General features: G+C 39.5%; 1 long non-coding RNA gene across 1 annotated transcript; it reads right to left on the reverse strand.

Moving 5' to 3' along the window:
- Window positions 1–1,998: 1,998 nt before the first annotated feature.
- On the reverse strand, window positions 1,999–6,376 carry LOC131910366 (uncharacterized). The gene is made up of 2 exons (XR_009379116.1): window positions 6,018–6,376; window positions 1,999–2,341 (listed from the first exon to the last, which is right to left on the reverse strand). It is a non-coding gene; the product is annotated as an uncharacterized LOC131910366 (long non-coding RNA).
- Between the last annotated feature and the right edge of the window lie 821 nt (window positions 6,377–7,197).

The raw sequence follows: 7,197 nt of genomic DNA on the forward strand, positions 1-7,197 counted from the left end.
CTCACTTGGTAGCCCAGGCCGGCCTCAAACTCACAGAGATCCGCCTGGCTCTGCCTCCCGAGTGCTGGGATTAAAGGCGTGTGCCACCACTGCCCGGCTATGTGTTAAATTTTTATATAGACTGATTTTGAGATTGTGCTATTTGCCCATTACGTAGCTCATTATGTAATCCTCCAGTTTAAATGCTCCAATGAATTTAGCATGTTCTGAGTAAGAGTTTACTGGACACTTAATAATTTAAGAAATCTAAATATAAACAAAACAGACCCTTAGTATTTAAGAGCTTTATAATGTAATGAAATATTAGTAATGATAACAGATACATATTTTGAAGACTGAGATGCAGCTGAAAGTTTTCCTGTGCCCACCTGGCTCCCACGTCCTTGAGGTCCCGCAGGTGCTCAGACCCAAATGAACACACAGTTAAAACCTTCATTTTGAATAGAAAGAGAAGGGGAAATGATGGGAATGTCTTTCTGTATGCTGTGAAAATAGGTTGCTCTGACTGGTTGATAAATAAAGCTGTTTGGCCAATGGTGAGGCAGAACAAGGTAAGACAGGACATTCTAATTAGAGAGAGAGGGGAGAAGAAAAGAGAACAGATGAGACTTTGCCAGCCACTGCTATGAGAAGCAAAATGTAAAAGTACTGGTAAGCCACAAGCCACGTGACAAAGTATAGATTTATAGAAATGGGTTAATTTAAGATATAAGGTCTGGCTAGCGAGAAGCCTGAGCCAATAGGCCATACAGTTTGTAATTAATATAAGCCTCTGTGTGTTCATTTGGGTGTGAGGGGCTGAGGGACTGTGAGGCCACAGGAGCTGGGAGGGCACAGAAGAACTTTCAGCTACACTGAAGTGTTGTCCTAAGCATATATATATATATATATATATATATATATATATATATATATATAGTGGTGTGAGCCTAGCCTTTAATGACTGAGCCATTTCTCCAGCCTTAAGCATACTTCTAAAATATTAATTCACATGTGCCCTTGAAATAATCTTGTCCTAATCTTCTATTTCTGAAGGAGAGACTGGAATGCAAGGGAAAGTTGCATTGATAGTTTAATACAAAGAAGATGTGGTTGACATAGCAGAGGAATTTGGTACTTTAGACAGAAGGGCATCTAACCACTAAAATCTGTGTTTTAACTTTTGCTCATTGTGATTGGTTTCTTTGTTATACTCATCTCATTGGTCAGAGTTACTATGATATCGAGAGGAAAATAGTTATTGTTTGTCTCATCTAATATTAACATCTCATTTTCATGAGTTAGTAACTTCAAAACCAGGGTCAATTTTCAGATACTACGTTCATTATCTATGTAAATTCAGAACGATAGATTTACACACTAATAAAGTATGAAAGATACTTAGGATTTGTGTAGATATTACCTTACCTTTCATCATTTAGGAAGCTCTTCCAAGTTTACTTTCTGCAGCATCCAAAATAATGCACTTGGATAGCTGAGACATTCAGGAGTTAGTCCCCTCAAATGCAGGTGATGGATGGACATAATAGTACTCACTGTGAGATGCAGATATATTCAAACTTTTGACATTGAGAGGCAAGAGCATCTACAAAGCTCACATTTGAGAACCACACAATCAAACTTCACATTGCCAAAATGTCTAGTTATATTTTAAGTAAATTTGGGCTTTTGTGCTGGGATGCATTCATAGTCATCACAGGGAGCATGTGGCCTGTGGGTCGCACATTGAAATGTTTTCTCCTGAGCCAGAGGGCTGAGTGCAATATTTTGGCTTCCAAGTGGGTCAGATGAACATTTTATGACATTCTGCAAGCTTTGGAAGGGGCTAAAGTAGGAAGACTGCAAGATATGAATTAACCCATGTATTCAAAAACATCAAAAACTCCAGCAGAGATAAACCATCTAATAAGGATGGAAACAGCAGGGGAAACAAATGCCACTTTGTGTCTTCAGGGGGCTCCCCAGGCAATGATAAAGAAAATCATGGACCTTTAGGGATTGTGGATCTAAAGTTGATTTATTAAACAGTCAGAAGATTTTTTGCAGGAAATAGTAGCTGTAAATGCATAAAAAACCTGCAGGACTTCTCTGGAAATGTTTCTGTATTGATTTCATTGTTGCTTGAGTCAGATATGGATGTTTTCTTTTTATGCAAAATGCTGATGTGTAGCGATTTGTGACTGGGTTCATGCCTTCTGGAATTCTCTGTAGGGCATGTGAGTAACCATATTGAAACAGTTTGAAATTGGAAGAACCTCATTTTCCATTTCTTTTCACTTACTCAGCAACAAAAAAACCTAAAGAGCAATGACAAACCTTCTTTCCCCTCCACTCATCTCATCTAGAGGGAAAGAAAAACATAAAAGAAAATCACTTAGTACTTTTTAAATACCTTGACACGTTGTAATTTTGCCCCTGTGATCCCTATGCTAATTCCTCTCTTTTTCAATTCTCTCTAAAAGTAGTTGCTGTCTGGAGATTATTTTTATTTACTATGAGATGTTGTCTTGTTGGAAAGACAATTACCAGGTACTGGTCCTAGACGTTTCAAGTGGCATTCATTTGAAATGCCACTGCTCAGCAGAGAGTTAAGTCAAGTAGCAGGTCATTCTTTACCTCTGGGTGAAATTTACAATGGACATGGAGATTGACCTCCATTCCAAGAAAGGTTTTTACTTTCTTTTTTCAGCTGTGCCCCCTTACTATGTCTAGGACCTTGACAATGTTTGTGGTACATCTAGAAGAGCAATGTTCTAGAACTGGAGGGAGTTGAGTGCACTGGTACTCAACAGCCTTTGGTATAGTTAGCTTGTTATGGTAGTCCCTCAGTTTTGTCTTCTTGAAGGAAAGAATTCAGTTAAGAGACACAGGCAGCTTCAATAGAAGTTTATTTAGCAAATCAATGCAAGGACTAGAAAAAGAGATTGGAGTGGTCTCTCCCAAACAGGAGTAGTAGCAGCACAGTGGATTCTGTATTGTTGAATTTAAATTTTTATAAATATTTATGAGGTGGGTGAAATATTCTAGGTGACCTGTAGTCTCTATTCTACCAGCAACTCCCAAATACCCAGCATCTGCTTCCCAAATTACCACACAGAGGCTTATATTAATTATAAATGTTCAGCCGGTAGCTCAGGCTTATTACTAACTAGTTCTTACACTTAAATTAACCCATAATTCTTATCTTTGTTTAGCCACCTGGCTTGGTACCTTTTCTCAGTACAACATTCTGATCTTGCTTCTTCTGTGTCTGGCTGGAGACTCCTTACTCCGTCCTTCCTCTTCCCAGCACTCTTAGTTTGGTCACTTGGCCTACACTTCCTGTCTCACTACTGACCAATGAGCATTTTATTAAACCAATTCAAGTGACAAATATTTACAGTACACAAGAGGATTATTCCATAGCAGTGACCCTTTTCTTCTCCCAAATCATGGTGCACTGGATCTCTATTCCAAAGTACTTTCTTTTTTCTCCCCTTTGATAGCTTTTACACATACATACATTATACGGTGAATATATTGACCCCATTTCTCTCTGGTATCCCCTGTATTTTTTCTCTAAACCCCTTCTTCCCACCTACTCCATGACTGACCTCATTATTAGAGAAAATCACATATACCTAGAAACCGTTAACTCCTTAGGAAGAGATGGAGGTTCATGTACACCTCCTGTATTTATGGCGGAACATTGGAGGGTCCAACTTTATGCAGGTATCCATAGCAGCTATGTGTTAATAGGTGTACTACAATGCTATATCTGGATGGTGTCAAGCTGCTCTTCCCATCCTCCATCACTTACATCCTTTTCACCCTCTCTTCTGTGATGTTCTCAGGGCTGGAGAGGTGAGTGTGTGGTATAGACATCCCACCTAAGATAAGCTCTCATCAGTCACTCATTCTCAGCACTTTAACCAGATATGAGTCTCTGCATTAGCATTCACCTCTGCAACAAGGAGTTTCTTTGATGCAGACTGAATAACACTATGGCTTTCAACTTAAATATTTAGAAGGCAAGTTGACAACATGTTCATTTAGGGAAGCAGTGGTACTCTATTCCCCACCACACTCTCCACACCTGCAGATTTTTGACTACGTTTGTAGTGCTACTGTGTATTCTTTCCCATGGAGTGAGCCTCATGTTCCCCTAGAAAAGCCCTCATGGATAATGGGATTAAACCACTGTATAAATGATATTATGAGGAAGTGGAGGTCTTTTAAGGATGCAGAGCCTTTGCTAGTACATACATGTAAGAAAATGCTCTGGTACCTTGGTTTCTGATATAGATGGAAGCAACCTAACTGTGGCCTCATGGAAGGAGAATTCTGACCAGTAGAAGATATAGTTTCCAAGATACAGTTGGAGTTCTCTTGGCTTTTAGTGTCCAACTCGTATTAGAGATGCCCAAGTCCGATGTTGATCTCATGATTGTCTGCCAGTTGAGATGTTTTACTATCTTTTAAATTAACATTTTAGACCAAGGCTGAGGCCAGAGTTTTATTATAGACTGTAAATACACACAGACAGGAAACAGAACATAAACTGTCTGTAGGAAACCCTCCTCCTAGATCCATTTCTACATTCTTACAGCTACCACATCTCAGATGCTGGAGCACAGAAATAAGAAAAACAAGGATGAAAACAACCCAGTGTCCCAACTCCCTATAGGTTTTTAAATACACAAATATATATATGGTGTGTGTGTGTGTGTGTGTGTATGTGTGTGTGTGTGTGTGTATGTGTGTGTGTGTGTGTGTTAAATGTCATAAGCAGGTAACTTCATCTAACATCATACCTTATAAAAAGTAACCCTTAGCAGAGGATCACAGCTATAGGGAATCTTTAATTGTGATCTCCTGAGTTCAGTTGGACTCTTCCCCCCAGCTTTTTGCATTTTTATTTATTGACAATTTCATACATGTACACAATGTATCTGCAATATGCAGAAAAATGAAATTAGACCCATATCTATCATTGTGCACAAAACTCAACTCCAAATGGATCAAAGACATCTGCATGAAAATGAAATGCTGAATTTATGAGAAGAAAAGTAGTGCCCTACAAATTTTGGGTATAGGAAAGGGTTTCTGAACAGGACTCCATTGCTCAGGAATTAAGGCCAACAACTGATGAGTGCAACTTCATAAACCAAAATGCTTCTGTAGAGCAAAGGAAACAACCAATCATATGAAAAAGGAGCTCTCAGAGTTGGAGAGAGTCTTTGACAGATACTCATCTAAATGAGAATCAATCTGCAGAGTAATACAGAAGCTCAAAAAACAAATAGTAAAGGAAACAACCCAATTTTTAAAATAGGCTATGGATCTGAAAAGAGAGTTCTCATCTGACCTCTGTGTTTGACTCCATTACCAATTTCAGTTGGATTCAAGAGGACAGTTATCACCTAGAACCAGCCTTTGAGACAGGAAGAGCCAAAGTGGAATCATGAGGGTTCAAACCCAGTTCATTCAGCTCTGTCCTTGAGCATGCTGTCTTATACAAATTTTTCTACAGACTGTGAAACAGTGCTAATCACTGCAGTTCCTACCTCACAGTCTTAGTGAGAAGTAAGTTATATAATCCACCTAAGGCCCAGAGCCTGAGAAAGCCTGGGCAAAACTAGATGAACACCAGTACCTAATGTCACAACCAGCAGCTGATTTCTTCTTACCATCTTTGAGACCAGATGAAAATTTCAAGTCATTTTCCAATGACAGCATTTAGAGAGAGCAGCATATGCGTAAAAAAATTAGATCAAGGGCTGGCAGTATAGCTCAGTAGTAGTATTAACAAAGCCTTGGGTTCAACCTCCATTCCAAAGAAGACTACAGAGTGTAGAAAAGTATTGGTAAGCAAACAGGAAGCTAATATATACCTGAGACCTGTTAAGTCTGCGTCTCACCATGTCTTCCTTGGAAGAAGAAAGCATGTCAAGTAATACAGAAACTTTAATGTGAAGAACTGATAACTATGTAGAAGTGATTAGTCAGGTTACTAAAAAGACAAGTACTACAGTTACCATGGAGACAAAATTTCTGAAGCAGCTACCACCCTAAGAATGCTGGCTGAAAACCGGAGAGATGGGAATCTTTCAAAAACCGCAGCCTAGGATGAGAACTCTGAGGCAGAGGTAACATCTTTGGCAGCTGCAAACTGGATGCAACTGGGCTTACAGGAAGGCTCTGTGGGGGTTGCCATGAAGAAGGTTGCTAGGGTAAAAGGTTGTTGCTAGGGTAATGATCTCAGAAACAACACGTGGGAATAACGAATCAACCTGAGCCCGAGGAAGTTTCTTCTCCCTCTGCCAGCCTGGTCATCACGTTCCAGTATGTGCTGTTGTAGAATCTGCCAAGAAACAGCTGACTATACAGAGGTACGGCGTTCCTAACCCCATCTCACCAAGCAGCGTGGAGGAAGCAGGTTTGAGGCTGGAGGATAGCTTGATGCTGGGGAACAAAGTTCAATACGATGTCTTTATCTAAGTTCCTAACTTGAGGCTGAGACTTCCCTGCTATGACAAAATAAAGTGATGAGACCCACAAATGAGCATACACATTATTTTCAGGAGGCAAATCCCTGTGTTATCTCTTTTCTTTAAAAAGAATCTGAAGTATGGACATTAGAGTTCAAGTAAGTACAGTGAGATTCTCACGACTAAGGCAACACAGCCAAGTTAAAGCAAATAGAAAATAAAAGACTGTATGAGCATAAAGCCAAAACAAGTTAAAATCAGGTTATCATCACCATCTCAGCTAATAGAAATATGCTATATCACATTCAGAAGAAGTAAGGACACACTTAAGTTAACCCCCACAAATGGCATAGCAACACTGTGCTTGGACTAGGGTCCCATTTTTGAGTCCACAAACTACATCCCAATAGCGACCTCAGGCTTGTAAGCTTGGGTGTTGAAGCTGCACTTTGCTCTGCAGTCAAGCCAGATGATGCGTTCTCTGCAAGACGCAAGATGCTCTTCTACCTACCCATAGTTTGCTGCAGTCCTCGTGTTGAGTTATGCAGGCTACATACAATAAATACACATGACTCTGACTGCCAATTTAAGAGGATTAAATAAGTGAATATAAAAATGCATTAAGCAAGATCCGAGCCAAGAAAAAGCAGTATTGTTAATTTCTAGAAATGAAACACATAATAATAATACATTTTGTTAATGACTACAGTGTTCCTATGTGTTGGTA

Source organism: Peromyscus eremicus, chromosome 5, assembly GCF_949786415.1.
Source record: "Peromyscus eremicus chromosome 5, PerEre_H2_v1, whole genome shotgun sequence".
Taxonomy (NCBI): domain Eukaryota; kingdom Metazoa; phylum Chordata; class Mammalia; order Rodentia; family Cricetidae; genus Peromyscus; species Peromyscus eremicus.